A 17,406-nucleotide genomic window follows, 5' to 3' on the forward strand; every position below is an offset into this window, starting at 1 on the left:
TGTCTCCCCTCACCACCTCTCACCCCCGTCCCCAAGTCTAGAATACTAGCAACCCTAGTGCTATTAGTAGTGATGATTCACATTCCTCAGTTGAAGGAAGTGGGGAAGTTGACTTTGGTGGGAGGAGGTCTCACAGGAGACTTTGAGGGCTGTCTTCAGCCCTGAAGGCCTGTCTTGTGGAAGGGGGAGCAGCCTCACCCTGTGTGGCTCCACGAGTAGCCATGGGGGTGGGCGCAAAGACGCAGATTGAGCCTCTATGGAAACAAAAGTTTCTTGACCATCCAGCTCCCCGCAAAGTGGAGAGGATCTGCTTTATGAGAGGGGCTCCTCTTCCTCCTCTTCTTCTTCCTCCTCTTTCTCCTCCCTCCTCCTCCTCACTGCTGACTTCCTGGACAAGCCTGGGGGCTCTCGTTCCCTCCAGTTGGACCTCCTGGCCTCTGATGGCCCATAGGGCTCTCCGAGTGCTCTGCTCACAACCACCTCTGGAGGTGGGCAGGCATGGACCACCATCCCATAGTTTACAGAAGGCCAGAGAATGCAAAGCCCCGTTGGTATGAAATGGGAGAGCTGAGACGCCATCTCTTGTCCCCCACCTTCCACAGGGCCTTAGCATAGAGGATGAAGAGGACCCCAGACAGGAGCTAGATGTAGCCTGAGGACTGGCAGGGATCTCAGAGGCCATCTAGTCCAGCTCCTTCATTTTACAGAGGAGGAAACCGAGACAGCCCAACTATCAATCGAGTTCAGCTGGCATTTGCGTCATTTTCACATCAGGCCTAGGGAAGTCAGGAGAGACTTGAGTTCAAGTCCAGCCTCTGACACAAACTGGCTGTTTGCCTTAACCTCCCACGGCCCCTAGCTTCTTCCTTAAGGCTCTGAAGTTAGAGCTGATAGGCTGCCGAGATGCACCGGGGATATACGTTTTCCCTAATAATGAGGAGGTCACAGGCCAGGACCTAAAAAAGTAGCTCCTTCCCAGAGTTCTTTGAAGGTGTCAGGATGATGTGTGCAGAGGAGCTAACCTGAGAGCACGTCAGCATGGTGGTGAGGAGGAAGGATTCTGGGCCTTGTCCAATGTCGCTTGATGAAGAGATGGAGGGGCTGGGAGCTTATCCACGAGGGGTGATCTCCACAGTGGACAGCTGGCCACTTCAGGGAGCCCCTTCACCATACCCATCCTTGGTCATGTCTCTTGAAGAGGCTCACACCTAGACAGGGCCCAGCAGCTGCTCAAGGCCTGGGTCTAGCAAGCTGGAGAATCCCCGACCTGACCTCAACCCTGCAGCCTTTCCCACTGATGCCTCAGCCAGCACACAGGCTGCCTTGTTTGAAGTCAGACCCTCAGCTGAAGTATTCCTCACCTAAGTGAGAATGCCATCCCCTCCCCCAGGATGCTGGCACTCCGAGGAAGGGGAGGAAGTGACTAAGGGAGAGCCTGGCCTTAGCTTGGTGCTCCCAGGACCTCCAGCTTCATTCGAGGGATGACTAAAGCCAAGGATCCAGCAAGTCCAGGGAAGGGAAACCGAGGAGCTCCGGGAATGGCCTGTTTCATTCTGAAATAGCCTTCCACCACTGGGAAGGTAGAGGGGAAGGTGGAGGACATAAGCATTTTTATAGGGCCTTCTGGGTTCAAAGCAAGGAATGCCATCTCATTTGGTTCCCACAATAACTCTGGGAGTTGATGATATTATTATCCACATTTTACGGTTGAGGAAACTGAGGCAGGCCAAGGTTAAGTGCCTTGTCTAGGGTCATACATCCTTAAAGCCTCTGAGGCCAGATTTGAATTTAGGATATCCTGATTCCAGACCCAGTTCCTAATTTTCCCCAACATCAGTAAACACTTATTAAGCTCTTACTATGTGCCAGACACTGTGCAAAGTGCCAGAGACAGTTCTTGTTCTCAAGGAGCTCATCAACTAATGAGGGTGGAGGGAGACAACATACAAACAAATAGATACAAACAAGCACTACACAGGATAAATAGGAAATAAGAAAACAAAGGCAGAGCAAATTGCTTGCCGTCTCGGAGTTGGGAAAGGGAAGTGAGAGGAGGAGGAAGGGGGATGGTTTGGGTCTCATAATTTGGGAAAATGTTTGATGAAGCCAATTATTCCATGTAATGAAGAAAATAAAATATCGTGGAATCAGAAAAACAAAAAGAAGGCAGAGAGAATCAGAAGGGCTGGGGAAGGCTTTTGCTAAAGGATGAGATGGTAGCCAGTCAGTAGACAGAGTCGAGGAGGAAGATCATTCTGGGCCTGAGCGGCAGCCAGAGAAAATACCCTGAACCGAGATGGAACAGCCTGGATGTTGGTGTCACTGGAGTGAAGAGTATGTGCCAGGAAGGGAGTGTGAGAGAGCTGGAAAGGCGGAGAGCTTAGGTTAGGATGAGCTTTGAATGCTAAGTTAGGGGTTTTTTTTATAGGATCCTGGAGGCAATAGGGAGACACTGAAGTTTATTGAGTAGGGGATGACATGGCCAGATCTGTCTACATTTTAGGAAAATCACTTCAATAGCTGAAGGAGGATAGATTGGGAAGGGGGAGACTTGAGGCAGGCAGACATCCCTGCCCCAAGCAGATTATTGTAATCAAGGGATGAGGTGATGAGGGTCTGTACCCTGGTGGGGCCAATGGCAGAGGAGAGAAGTGGGGGCAGTTAAGAGATGTTGCAAAGGTGAAATCAGCAGGTCTTGGCACCAGATTGAATATGGGAGGGAGGGAGAGATCATGAGGAATCCAGGCTGTCTCCTGGGCTGGGAGCTGGAGGAATTAGGAGGAGGATGTGGCCCTCTATAATAATGGTAAGGGTAGGAGGAGGGAGGGTTTAGGGGGAAAGATAGTGAGCGCCATTTTGGACAGGTTGAGTTTAAGATGTCTGCTGGACATTCAGTTCTAGGTATCTGAAAGGCAGTTGGAGATTTGAGAATGGAGGTCAGCAGAGAGTTTGGGGCAGGAAAGGGAGATTTGAAAATCATCAGCATAGAGATGATCATTAACTCCTTGGGAGTCAATGAGATCACCAAGTGAAGTAGTCTAGAGGGAGAAGAGGAGAGGGCCCTGGACAGAACGGTGAGGGACACCTATGGTTAGAGGGCACGATCCAGGGTAGGAGACAGAGAAGAAGCAGTCAGAGAAGTAGGAGGAGAACCAGGAGAAGACGGTTTCCTGAAAACCTGGAGAGAAGAGGGTGTCAGGGAGGAGAAAATGATCAACAGTGTCAATGGCTGCAGAGTCAAGGAGAATGAGGATGGAGAAGAGACCACAGGACTTTGAGACTTTGGAGAGAGCCACTGAGTGGAATGATGAGATTGGAAGCCAGATTGTGAAGGGGTGGGAAGAGGCCAAGAGGAAAGAAAGAGAAGGCACCTCTTCTAGATGACTTTTCAAGGACTTCATCTCCCTCCCTGGAGCCAAGCTGGCTCTGCTACCTGTCCTCTGGGGCCAACAAGAAGTTGGATTCCCTTCTCCAAAGAACAAGTATGCCTCTATGCTATTATATACTGTCTCTGTGGAGCAGAGACAGTTCTCCCACCCCATGAGCCTTCTCTAGTCTGGGCTAGCCTTGTAGGAAAACTGGGCTGAACCCGCTGGCCACATGGCTGCCTCTCAGCACACGCACCACACTGGCTAGGAAAGTCTTCATGGAATGGGTTGGAAAACCGGCAGAGCAGTGGAAAGCTAATGTCCAGAAGGCCAAATATCATACTGCAGGCTGCAGAGTCCAAGTGCAACCCTGGACAAGCCACGTAACTCCCGCCTGCCTCGGCCGTGTCCTTAGCGCTCCAGTGGGTGCCTATATATAATAAAGGGACCTATCTCCCATGGTGCGAGGATCAAATGAAACACTGCAAGGTGTCCCCAAAGCCTCAGGGCACTTCAAAGTTACCAAAGCACTAAGACTTGAATATGGTGGTTTGCAATAAATGCTATAAAAATAATGCTTAAATTAAAATGCTATAAAATGTGGACTATTATGTCACTGGACAACAATAAGAAGAAGGTGCCTGTAGCAGGAGGCACATGCCTGTGGTCTGAAATGAGAGGTTCAACATCATGGGGCCATTAAGACGCAAGGATTAAAGGGTCAGGAAAAAGTCCAGGGAACCCAGGGTCCAAATCAGTTTAAACTCCAACAAATGTTGAATTTCCCAATCTGATCTGCTATTTTGGAGTTCTAGAGTATTCAGGGCTGACCCTGTTGCCCTTCATTTCCTCCTTTTTTGAGGGGTAGAGTGCTGGGCACGGAGTCAGGAAGACCCGAGTTCAAATCTAGCCGTAGACATTTATCAGCAGTGTGATCCCGGGTAAATCACTTATTTAGCCTTTGTCTACTTTAGTTTCCTCATTTGCAATATAGAGATAGTAACAGCTGTAAGGATCAAATGAGATAAAAATTGTAAAGTACTTGGCCCAGTACCTGGTATACAGTAAGTGCTTCTGTAAATGTTAGCTATTATTACTGGTACATACTAACAAACTGGAACATTTCCACATACGAAGAATCCAAAAAGAGAACTGCAGCTGAAATCATACCTATCTTTTACACAGGGTTTTTAAAAGTATCTCATAAATTCATTGTGTCAAGGCTCTCCTTGTTTGTGTCTCTGAGCTCTCTTTTGTGTACTAAGAAAGTATTTCAAATACCCCACTTTTTGGTGTTACCATCACTAGCATTTCCTTGTTGTCTCCCAAAACATTAAAAAAGACCCTTTACTTTCTGTCTTAGAATCGAAACTCAGTATTGGTTCCAAGGGAAGGGCTAGGCAATTGGGGTTAAGTGACTCTCCCAGGGTCATACAACTAGCCCCAAAACATTAAAAAATTCTTCTCTCCTAGTAAATGAGCAGAGTCTGGCAAAGAAATCCACACAGTGGCTCTATCCCAAAATGCATGTCTCATTCTGTAACACTCGTCCCTCACCTCTTGGTCCCTAGGCAGAAAGACTACTTCTTTGGTGGTCCTTTGGTACTGTGGACTAATCATTATATCAATCAAGCATTCTTAACTTCTTTAAAGTCATTTTTATTTCCAGCACTGTAGTTTTTCAAAAAAATATTTTCTTGGTTCTACTTGCTTCATTCTGTATTAGTTCATAGAAGCCTTCCCAAGTTTCTCTAAATCCATTCCTTCCTTTATTTCTTATGACACAGTAACATTTAATTCCACTCGGAGATTATAATTTGTTCAATTATTCCCCAAGTAATGGGCACCACCTTATTTCTAGTTCTCTGTTAGAACAAAAAAATGCTGCTAGAAATACTTTTGTACAGATGAGTCTTTTCCTCAGTTCTTTTATGTGTCTGAATATAAGCCAAAGTGACCCCACTGGGTCAAAAGGAAAACATACAGTTTAGTGACTTTTGGTGTATAATTCCAAATTGCTTTCCAGAGCTCCACCCACACCGTATTAGCACGCGTGGCTTCCTTCATCCTTTTGATCATTATCATTTTCCTTGTTTGTCATCTTTGTTAATCATGAGAGTGAAGTATAGCCTCAGAACTTACTCAGAACACTTACGTTTTGGGGAATGGCTCATGTTCTTATGCCATTGAATCATTCCTCTGTGTATCTTGGCTAGCAGATCTTTTTCCGAGAAACTTAATGCAAAGCTTCCCCCTCCCCCAGTTTACTGTATTCTTTCTAATTTTAACATTATTTTTTATTTGTGGGAGAAGCTTCTCAGCTCTGTGCCATTAAAATTATCCATTTTGTCTCCTGTGATCCCTTCTACCCCGTGTTTTGCCAAGAGCGTTTCTCCTCTCCATTGCTATGAAGGGCATTGCTCTCCTGGTCCTCTAATTTGCTTATGACATGTCCTTTTATACCTAGGGCCCAAAACTGTTTGGAGGTAATTCTGGCATATGGTGTAAGAGCATGGTCTAAACCTAGTTTCTGGCAAACCGCTTTCTCATTTTCCCAGCAGTTTTTATTGACCAACTGGCACAGTAGTTGGGGACTTTGGGTTTATTGGGCACTATGAACTATAAATGAACTACTATGTTCATTTGCTCTGTCCCAGACTCTTGGACGGAATGGTCAGCCTCTGCTTTGTCCTGACCTCATTTAGCTCATCTCTTCCCTTTCATTTCCTGACATGTCTGCACTCAGAGTGCTGGCAGGTTTCAGGAGCTCCTGGTTCCAAGGGGTACATTTTCAGGACCCTCTGGAGTATCTTGGCTCAGGTTCGTAGGGACTTTGAACCCCTGGGGTCATTTAAGACAGAATGCCCCCTGCTCCCCTACCTGCCTCAGTGGGCACAGCAGTCTGGCAGCTGCATGTTTCTGAGCCCCTTAAAGCTTTTCTATCCACTCCCTTCAGGCTTCCCGCTCCTGGATACAAAGTGCTGCAGCCTTCAGGTAGCCCTGGGACGTCTCTGGTCTGGGCAGGCTCCCAGACTTGCAGCTTATGCTTACTCTTGGCTTCTCTGGGGGTGGGTTCCCACCAGCTTCTGACTATCCTTTTGTGTACTCTTGGGCTGGATGATGGCACTGACCGTAGTTACTCTTTGGATTTCTTGATGGCTTTTCAGTCTTGGGCTATTTTTAATCCTTTGCTTGACTGCATGTGCAAGAGCTAAATTCCTCCGCCACCTTCTTAACCCCAAGACACCCCCCTGCCCTCAATTTTCAGCATAAGCTTTGGCCAGACCACATCTAGACCAGGGTCTTGGATCCCGAGTGTCCTATTTTAAGCCTGAGCCCTGACAAACTGGAGCTGCCTTAGAGGAAAGCAGCCCAGCAGAGTAAGAGGCTTGAAGAGCCTGGGGAGCTTCAGCCTTGTACATCCCAGGCCCTTCATGGACATTCAGGGAACGTTCTTTCCCAAGATTCTCAGCAGTTTAGAAAGTGGAGGGAATGACTCCTACCAGGTCATCTGACCCCTGGCTCTTTCTTTCCCTCTGTCCTTTTTGTCCAGTGTCACCAGGCTCTTCTCTGACCCTAGGCCTGGCTATCCTTCTGCCCTTGACTAAAGCTTGCCTAAACTTTGCTTGGACCCATTTCATCTCTGATCCTACTCTCTGAGTTGCTTGTTCTTTTGTCTCTGCCTTGGAGACAGGGAAGGCTTCTCACGGCCCCCAAACCAGGGCTCCAGTTTCTTTAGAAAGAAACATTGAACAACACACTTGAGCTAGCATTTGGGGACTCAGATATACCTTTCCTTCAAGGCTACATAGGTGCGTGTGTATGGGGGAGGGAGTTATTCCCCTCCTCCTCCTGACCGGACCTTCTTGTTGCCGAAGAACAAGCAGACTTCAAAGGGGGCACCAAGGGAGGGCTTTGGTTTGGGTCTGCTTGATTTGGGCAGAAGCCTCGGCCCCCCAGTGTGCGTGGCTTAATGGAAGGCATTCTGGCCCTGGAATCAGAAGAGCATTGTTGGCCCCTCCTAGACAAAGCACCTCACCTTTCTGTCTCAGGTTCTTCTTCTACAAAATGGGCACAATTGAGGGCAAGCCCAATGCAGATATAAAAGCACCCCAGACAGTGGAGTTAGTAATAATAATTATAATCTGAGGGTCACAAAGCCAGGTGGAAATCTCACTGAAATGCAGCCTTTTGTCTCTCAGATCCTGAGATCTCAGATCCATCCTGCTCTTTTTTTTTTTTTTTTTTTTTTTTTTTTTTTTTTTTTGGAGAGGGGAATCCTCTTAAAGAACTGGGACCGACCCAAAGACATGTCTCCTCGGAAGCAGCCTTTGCTAACCCCCAGATCCTTCTGGGCTTTGGCCCTTACTGCCAACGTAACTGAAATTGCTCCATCTCTCCTATTTCCAGGGCCTGAAACAGGCCCGGCTCTGCATTTCAGCTGGGCTTAGAATGAGGATATTTGGCTGATTTTCTGTGCTATTCAATTCTTTTCAGAGCCACCCAAGGACCATTTGATAATCCTTGTAACAAGTGGTGTCCTTCATGTGAGAAGAGCCCCCGATGGCTCTGGGGCCAGCCTGTTGGGGATGGGCTTTTCCTCCTTTCAAATTCTGCTTCAGGGAAGAAGATTCCTTGCTGCATGGCTCTGACACAGAGCAATAGACCCCTCTTTGGCTCTCAGAGGGTGATGCTTCCTAGGCTCTTAGATCTAGGGGGGCAGGGCCCTCAGAAGTCATCTAGGCCTCAGTTCAGAGAATAGGAAGTATAGACCCAAGGAAGTCAGGTGACTCCCAAAAGGTCCCAGAACACTCACTGCTCTGACCCCAAATCTACCTCTCTTTCCACTGCAGGACGATTGTTCTCTGTGGACTTTGGAGGGAAGAGCAGTCAAAGCCCTGGGAACAGGCAGGCAAAGCCAGGGAGCTGGGAAGAGAATGCATGCCAAGAAGTCTGGGTCAGACCAGGTTATCTACTGGCCCTCAAGCAGGGGATTAGTAGTATATGGAGGCAGAGTGGTATCACATTGGAAGTCCCGAGACCTGAATTCTAGGCCTTGTTCTACTAGTGACTAATTGCAGTATGTCCTTAGAAAAGTCACTTGCCTTGCAAGCATTCTGTAATCCCAAGCCACTGGTCCCCTTGCTATTCCTTGTACAAGACACTCCATCTCCCAACTTTTGTATTTGTTTTTAAAACCTTGCCTTCCATCTTAGAATCAATTCTGTGTCTTGGCTCCAAGGCAGAAGGTCGGTAAGGGCTAGGCAATAGGGGTTAAGTGACTTGCCCAAGGTCACACAAATAGGAAGGATCCGAGGCCAAATTTGAACCCAGGACCTCCTGTCTCCAGGCTATCCACTCCATCTCTCTCTTTCCTCTCTCAGCACCTCACTGCCCCAACTTTGTGTATTTTCACTGGCTATTCCTTTGCCTGGAATTCTGTCCCTCTTTGTCTCACCTCTGGGCTTCCCTCATGTCTCAGCCAAAGTCCCACCTTCTGCAAGAAGTCTTTCCCATTCAGCGCCCAGACAGAGAACACAGGGAGGGAGAAGAGAGGGGCACACAGGCAGGCCGGCAGGGAACGGGCGCAGCAGGACTGGAGAGGACTGGATCTACAGGTGCTGGGGGCTCGGGGGTCGACGGAGCAGTGCCAGAAGTCTGCCAGGCAGGGAAGATTGGGGTGCCATCGAGAAGGCTACCTCTGAGGCTGCGGTCAGATTAGGGGCAGAGGCTATATAGCAGACACAGGACACAGCCAGGCAGGACGGCCATAAATCAAGGGGGGCACAGTGCAATCAGTCTCGGGGTGCACCCGCCAGCTGTCCTACCCATCTCTGGCTGCTGCTTGCAAGGTTGGCAGTGAGAGTTTCAGGGGGCCAGTCCCAAGGGGCACGACCAGAGTATGAGGAGCAGGAGGCAAAAGGGTTCAGAACCTCCATGACTACAGCCACAGCTAAGGAGGGGGTGCTGGAGAAGTGCAGCAGGGGGCTGCTGCAGCTTTGGAAACAAGCAGTGTGTGCTGACCGAACAGGGGCTGCAGCTCTTTGAGGTCAGAGGCACCGGCGGGCGGCCCAAGGAGCCCAGCTTCGATCATTAAGTGGGTGGAGTGTGTGGAGAGCACCGAGCAGCACATCGCCTTCACCCTGGTGATGGAGGACGGCGGGGAGATCGACTTCCCTTGTCCCCTCGAGGACCCTGGCTGGAACACACAGATCACCCTGGTTCTGGTCAAGTTTAAGAACCAGCAGGCCATCCAGACTGTTTGGGCCCGGCAGAGCCTTGGGCCAGGGACCTTGGTGTCCTAGGCTCAGTCCCTGCACTCAGGAGGTGCATCATTCTGCACCTCAGTTCTGCTGTCCTTTCCGCCCAGGAACCATGGCAGTTTCCCAGACCCTTCTGAAATTGGGGAGCCTCAGTGTCCCTGCTGTCAGGATGAATGAAATGGACTCATGAATGGGCAGAAGCAGAAGGAAATATTGTCCAAGGAAATATTGTTTCTTCTGGGCAGGAGAGTGGGATGTCAGAAAGGACCGAGAATGAAGACGCAGTCCCTGGAAGCCTCAAAAATGTCACTGCCTTCAGTTTAGTCATAGATGACTGAATTATGTCTTCAATTTGCTCCCTCTTCTGGGTAGCAGGAGGCCAGAAGGGGTACCGAGGGCCTCTCACTACTCTCCGAAGAACCCCTTTTCTTCACATGCAATCCCATTCTCTCCACCCAAGAGACTCTCACCAGGCACAGCCTGGGCCTCAGTGCTCACCCAGTGAAGAAGAGGATGTTCCCTCAACCAGGGACTGAGTACTTCCAGGACCATGTGAAAGAGGCAGGTGGGGTCAGCCTTAGCCTAGTGTACCTTCAAGAAGAGCCATGGTGACTGTCTCTGAACTCCTCCTGCATTTGGGGAGCAGCCCCAAGGGAATGGAATGGATGGGGCCGTTCCCAATCTTTGGGACTTGCTGCTAATTAGGTCTGCTTGGGGGGGGGACCCTTCATCTAGGCCCCTTCTCTGTACTCCCCTGACCTCATACCTATTCCCTCCCCAGCTGTGGTGTTAGGGTTCAGAGGCCTTGCCATTACCATTTCATGCCAGTCACAGAATGAAGATATCCCTGACAAAGGGTTGTGACGACGACGACGACAACAACAACAACAAGTCTTTCCCACCCACTTCCCTCTAAGATCATCTGCACTTTGTTCCCCATTTACCTTGTTTCTGTACCATTGTTTGTATGTTATCCCCCTCCTTCAAATTGTGAGCTCCTTGAGGGTCTATTTTTGTCTTTCTTTGGGCTCCTGGCACCTACCACAGTGCCTGGCATTTAACTGATGCTTACTGGCCCCTTGGTTTGCTCTCTGAACTTCATTTTCTCCCCCTCTACAATGAGGGAGTTGGACTAGCTGGTATCTAAGCATCCTTCTGCTTCTGGAATTCTGGGAAGGCTCTGAGCTCTCTTCCTTTGGTCACTGACCAGCTCTCCTGCCCACCCTTTCCTTAATCTCCAGGTTAAGAATTCCTTGTTCTTTCAACCAGTCCTTATATGACTTTTAGCCCTTCACAAGCATTCTGTGAGGTTGTTGGTCTTAGCATTCCTCCTCCTCTGCTCTTATCTGTTCATGTCCTAAGTATCGAAGATTTCTGAGAAATAGATAGGAAGTTGATTGAATCCTAGATTCTCACAGTTGAAAAGCTTTCAGAGGGCAGCCAGCCCAGTTTCCCCCAGAACAGAATTCCTTCATCAGCCTTCCTGACAGGTGACCATCCAGCCTTTGCTTAACAGCTTCAGTGAGGAAGAATGCATTGAACTGATGATAAGGCAGTCCAGATTCCATTTCTAGACAGCAGATATTTCTGCCCATTGAGCTAAAGTCTATCTTTCTGTAACATCTCTCCATTCTCCTTATTCCTTCCCTCTGGGGCCAAGCAAAACAAGTTGAACCCTTCTTCATCATGGAAGCCTCTGAGATATTTGAAGACAGCAACATTATACTAGGCTTATCCTCAGACCAGACAAGCCACTGGGCTTGAGCTATGAGCCTTGCCAACAGGATAGGCCCTGCCAGAGCTCCACTGCCCAAGCCTTCAAGAACCCAGGGTCATGGCCACTCCATGATGAAATGGAGGAGGAGAACTAGGGCATTTCAACTTGTGGAGAATGGGCAGGTCCATGGTTAGAAAGCATGACCAAATTAAAAAGATCTGGGGGTTTGAATGAACCACAAGCTCAATATAAATCACTAATGAGGAAAAAGAAAAAAAAAACTGATGGAGAGTCATGGGGTCCAGATCAGGGCTTCTGGCTTCTTTCCTGTTCATATATCTAATCTGGAGGATTCTCTGGGGGGCCCCAATTGAGGCAGGATATTGATAAACTGAAGTGCACCTAAAGGAGGATGACCAGGATGGTGGGGAAGGTAAAGGCCAAACTGGGCCCGTTCAGTCTAGAGCCGAGAAGATGGTGGTCTTCAAGCATCTGAAAGGGTTGGCTTGGGGAAGGTAAGGATGGGATCAAACTTGTTTTGTTTGCCCTCAGAAGGCAGAAGTAGGCAGGGTTGAAAGGAAGCTGACTTGTACTCTGGGCAAAGGAGAACCTTCCTGCAATGAGACCCGTCCAACAGTGGGCTGCCTTGGAAGAGAGCAAGTTCTTCATCCCTGGAAGTGTTCAAGTTCAGAGAGGCAATTGAACAAGCTTTTCCCCACTTCTGAGATCCTCCAAATTGGGGGTCAGAAAATTCCATTGTCGTGCCTTTTAAATCCACACACACATCATTCCTTTGGCCCTGGCTCCCATGCTTTTGGTTTTATTTCCACTAAAGAGAATGCAGGGTGGGCCCAGGGGGAAGATGGGAGTGAGTGCTCTGTCCTTACGATTGAGAGAAACTAGCCCCACTAGCCTCATAGAGACGGAACGTTTAGCCACTGGGGCTCAAAGGTCACTCCTTTGGAAATTATGGGCTGCCTGAGGAGCTGTTTATCACTCGCCAGGGCCCGAGAGTGCTGGGCACAGAAGCTGAGTAGCTGCATTTGTCTTGGAGCCAGGACTATAAAGGAGAAATGAAGCTAGCCAAATGGAACAGGTCAATCAATCACGGGCACAAGGAGGCTTTTGCTTTTTGTTTTAAAACCAGCTTAAATTCTTTGCATGCATGCTCGAGTTAAATATCTGCTGTCACCCTCTAAATTCACTGTGGCGGAATGAAAAAAGCTCAAGACTGAGGCAAAGCAGGAGAGCTGGGTTTTAGTCTCATCTCCGGGATGGTCTTTGGGCAAATCATTAACCCTTTCTGTGTAAAATGGGGGTGCAGGGAGTTTGATATGTCAGCTTCATTTCTGCTCTAATATTCTGTTTTAGGCTCCCTCCCAGCCCTGTTATCCCTTGTTCTAAAGCCCTCTCAGCTCTGACACCCCCTGTTCTAAGACCCTTCTGGCAATATATGACTTGGGGTGGGGGTGATTTATGAGGAACCTTTAGGCCTCTGCTGTTTTCCAAGACTGGCCAGACTGTTGCATTCCCTCCTCCCAGAGCAGCTTCTGTGAGAGGGCCCACATGCATCGACTTTCTCCATCTTCAGTTTGGGGACACCCACTAGAGAAACAGCACCAAGTGCTTTCAGATGCTTCAAAAGCTGATCCTCCTCACAAGGGACTCTCCTACCTCCTCTCCATCTAGTCAGAAGCAGGATGAGAGAGAGAGGAATTGAATTGGCAGCCTGACCCAGGGATGCTTGTCTGGTGCCACAATCAAGACTCCACCCTGGGGCCAAACAAGCGTTTCCCATCAAGATGGGACCAGTCCTTGGCAGTCTCATGAGGCCTTCTGGGAAATGATCCCTAGGAGCCATTAACAGGTCCTCAGGGGAGGAACAGCTTCCACACATGAATTGTAGGTCTGATAACTTCTAAATTTTCTCCTCAAGGAGTAGCTAGGTAGCATCATGCAGCACAGAGCTTCAGGCCTGGAGTCAGGAAGACTTCTCTTCCTGAGTTCAAATCCAGCCTCAGATATGTCCAAGCTGTGTGACCTTGGGCAAGTCACTTCACCTTGTTCGTTTCAGTTTCCTCATCTGTCAAATTCTCTGCCCTCCATTCCCAGACACCAACTCTGCTTTCCTGCCACTTGATTTTGTTCGTACCCTTGTGCCTGTGCTCCTCCTCTTCTTCCTCCCTCTTCTTTGTGGAATCCTCACCTACAAACAGCCTATCCATGCTTTAAGACCTATCTCCAGGGGTCAGCTAGATGACTTAGTCGATAGAGAGCTAAGCCTAGAGACAGGAGGTCCTGGGTTCAAATTTAGCCTCAGACACTTCCTAGTTGTGTGACCCTGGGCAAGTCACTTCGCCCCCATTGTCTAGCCCTCACTCAATACACAGTAGTGATTCTAAGACAGAGGGCAGGATTTTTTAAAAGACCCATCTCTAGTATCCCTCCTTCCACAGAGCCCTCTTGGATTCTCCCAGACACAAAGGATTTTCCTTTGCTCAGAACTCAGCACATTGCAGCTTTCCAGGATATCTCTCACATATCATTCGAGCTGCCTGTGTTTGCTTCCTATCCTGCTACTAGACTGAGTGTGATCACACCTAGATAGTCCATCCTTAGAAATGTTGCTTGAATAGAGGGAGGAAAGGAGGGGAGAAAAATCAATCCTTTAGTCAATTAACAAGCATTTACTAACCACCTACTAGGGGTCAGACACTGTGCATAGGCATTATGGGGCTACCAGCATCAATGAAACAATCCCCACTCTCCAAGAGCTTTCACTCAAAGAGGAGGGGATTACAAAGGCACACATAAGTAGATCTAGAGTAAATACAAAATAGTTATGTAGGAAAAAAACTGAGAAGGGGAAGAGCAAGGAAGGAACAAGGTCTCCTTCGAGAAGCTCTGGCATCCACGATTCAAAACCCTCAAATCCTAGATCTGGGAGTCGCCATCTTGGAAAGCCTCATCCAGCCCTTGTTTTCTTGATGATATCCCTGACCAGTGCTCAAACCTCCTGAAGACTCCCAGTGAGGAGCAGGATAGGATACCTCCCTCATTCGATGGATTTAGCCTTCTGTTGGCCAGCTTTGATTGTTTGGGATCTGCTTCCCTGGAATTTTCCACCCTACGTCCTTGGGCCATGATCCCAATAACCAAGACAGTGGACCCTGCCTATGATGCCTCTTGGTTGCTGAGAACTTGGAATGATGTCTGAAAGAGAGCAGTCTGCCCTGCACAAACTGGCCCTGAGGGATCACAGAAGTCTGAGGGTTCTTCTCACTATCCTGAGTCCAACGAGGTCTCTCTTTGCCTCTTTGTCCTCTATCTAGTCAATTGGCAGGTCTTGGCAATTCTACCTCCTCTTCCCTCATAGGGCCCCAACTCAGGCCCTCACCCCCTCTTATCTAGACTCTAGCAACAACCTTCTCCTTGGTTTCCCGGTTTCCAGAGTCTCTCCTTCAACCCATCCTCACAGCTGCCCAAATAAGCTTACGATAGCACACGTCGAAGCAAATTGTTCTGCTTGAGAATCTTAAGAGGTTCTTTAACGCCCCTTGGATAAAATACAGACTCCTCAGCTTAGCACTTGAAGGCCTTCATGGTCTCCAGACCACCCCTTCCAGGCTGATTCCACCTTCCTTCCTTGCACACACTTCTATGTTCTACCCAACTGGCCTAGTTAGTGTTCCACCAACTTAGTCCTCCAAATCTTGGCACCTTCCATCCTTTTGGAGCGGCTAGAAGGCACTGCTGTTCTCTTATCCCAAGTCTGGAGATTCCAGTGCACTATATTCGTTAGAATGCAATGGGTCCAACCACAAGCATTTGTTAAACACCTGCTATGCGCCAGGTTATGGGCAAAGAGGCGGGATTACCAAGACCTCCGTGCCCTCGAGAAGCTTACTCTCTAATGGAGGAGACAACACGTACTTATACAGGAAGGGAAAAGCTACAAAGTAGACGGAGGATAACCTTAGCGAAGAAGACACAAGACACTAGCTGTTGGAGGGACTAGGGACGAGTCCGTGGATATCAGAAGATGCCATTCATCGGGGGCTTGAGCTGGGTTTTGAATGAAACCAGAGATTCTAAGAGGAAAAGGAGGGGAGGGAGACAATTCTAGGCCTAGTGGTCAGCCAGAACAAAGGAAGAGTGATGGGAAATAGAGCCTTGGTCCTGAGGCACACAGTAAGGAGGCCCACGTGGCTAGGCTGTAGACATGTAGAAAGGAGACCAGAAAAGGGTCGTGAGGAGTTTGAGATGCCAGTTTCGATGTGCCCTTATGGGGAACAGGAAGTTTAGCGAGTATGGGGTTAATGCCCCCTGCCTTGCACTTTGGGGAAATCGTTCGTATGGAGGTTGGGTTGGAGTGGTGAGAGATTGCCTACTGCAAGTGTAGGTAAGAGGTGAGGAGGGGGTCTCCACGACACTAGGATGGTGTCTGTGGCCCTGGGGAAAAGGGTGGCTCAGAGAGATTTGAATTCTCTCTTGGACCCGGTATTCTGGGCCTTTGACCCTAGTGAACTCCGCTGCTAACTCAGATGAATTCACCCAAGTTAAGAGGCTTAGATGGTTTCGGCACACAATCTTCATTCGGGTAACGCTTTGATAAAGAAGCTTCAATTCTTCAGCCTCCAGTTTAGAGGCAGGAACTGTGGCAGGGAAGCTAGCATGATGTGATGGGGAAGCTGGGGGCTACACGTAGATGCTCCACACTCCACTCAGGCTTCAGGCACTGATGAACTGACCCAGGGTCCTGCAAGCTGAGGGTTTAGGCCAGTCTTTGCCACTGACTCACTCCTAGACCTTGGGCAAATCACTGACTCTCTGTGGGCCTGAGTTTTGTCTTCTGCAGAAGGAGGAGGCAAAGTGGGGGAGTGGATAAGGCAGTGAACAGTTTGGGGTTAGGAAGTGCCGGGCTCAGAATCCCACCTCTGACAACTTACTGTGTGGCAGGGGGCAAGTCACTGAACCTCTCTGGACACCAGCTTCCTCATTCCCAGAATGAGTGGGCTGGACACTGGCTCCTAAGGCCTCTTCTAGCTCTCGATTCTTTGACTTATGATTCTTTGACTCTCTGGGCATCAGTTTATTCATCTGTAAAGGGGGGATAACAATCCTTGTGCTAGTCACCTCAGTCACTGTGAGGATCAGGAGACGGACTTCATAAACCCCGAAGGGCTTTTATGAATGTTAGCTGCTTTCCTTATTATTGTATTAGCTGCCTTGCCCCAGCTCCTCTAGGTCATAAGGAACAGAGCTGGGATTGAACCCAGCACCTTTAAAGACAGCCCCGTGGATTGTTTGCCCCTCATCTCTTCTCTTGGTTCAAAGCAAAAAGCGGGGCCTAACCTGGCAAATTTGATGCCTTCTTGTAGCTGTCAACCTTCCCCACCACACCCCACCGTGGCTGCTGCTGACTATGGCTACTCTTGCCATAAAAATCCTCTTACTCCTTTCCCATCAATTTGCTCAGGCCCTATAAAATCCGGTCTGCGTCTGGAACGTTCCAGTGGCCTTTTCTGGGCTCCATCTTGGTCAGCGCCAAGACCTCTCCTTACAGCAGGGGGACTTTTATAAAGTGCAAGTTGAAATCCGGATGGCACTGGCAGCCCAGCCAAGTGGTTTCCATTAAGCCCCCCCCCACCATTCGCCAAACAGGCCCAGAATGGAAACGATTTATCTGGAGCAAAATGACTGGCAGGCCTTGGAGATAATGACCTTTAAATACACCATTCCCAGGAATGGCTCAGCTCTGTCTCCACTCAGGCCAAAGAACTGGGTTTCTCAGCTTTGGATTTTGCCCGAGAAGGAAAAAGGGGGCCACCGGATGGGATTCACAGAAGTCTGATTCCCAGCAAATCGTTTTCATTTCAGAACTTTTCTAAATAAACGCTTAGAAATCTGAAACTAGCATTAATGGTTCTAATAAAGCAATTTCTGTCACATTAGCCAAGTTTATTTTTTTCCCACCTTTAAGTAAGGAAGATTATTGGGGTCCTCTGGTCATGTGGGCACTGGGTTTGGGCCTAGGAGAACTGGCTTTGCTACTTTG

The 17,406-nt window shown here is 48.7% G+C and overlaps 1 protein-coding gene and 1 pseudogene across 1 annotated transcript in view; one reads left to right on the forward strand and one right to left on the reverse strand.

The window, feature by feature from the left end:
* The window catches only part of SCUBE1 (signal peptide, CUB domain and EGF like domain containing 1), a 233,593-nt gene that overhangs the window by 142,812 nt on the left and 73,375 nt on the right, over positions 1–17,406 (reverse strand). The window lies entirely within an intron of this gene.
* LOC123250602 lies at positions 9,306–9,673 on the forward strand (annotated as a pseudogene).

The sequence above is a fragment of the Gracilinanus agilis genome, chromosome 5, assembly GCF_016433145.1.
Source record: "Gracilinanus agilis isolate LMUSP501 chromosome 5, AgileGrace, whole genome shotgun sequence".
NCBI lineage: Eukaryota > Metazoa > Chordata > Mammalia > Didelphimorphia > Didelphidae > Gracilinanus > Gracilinanus agilis.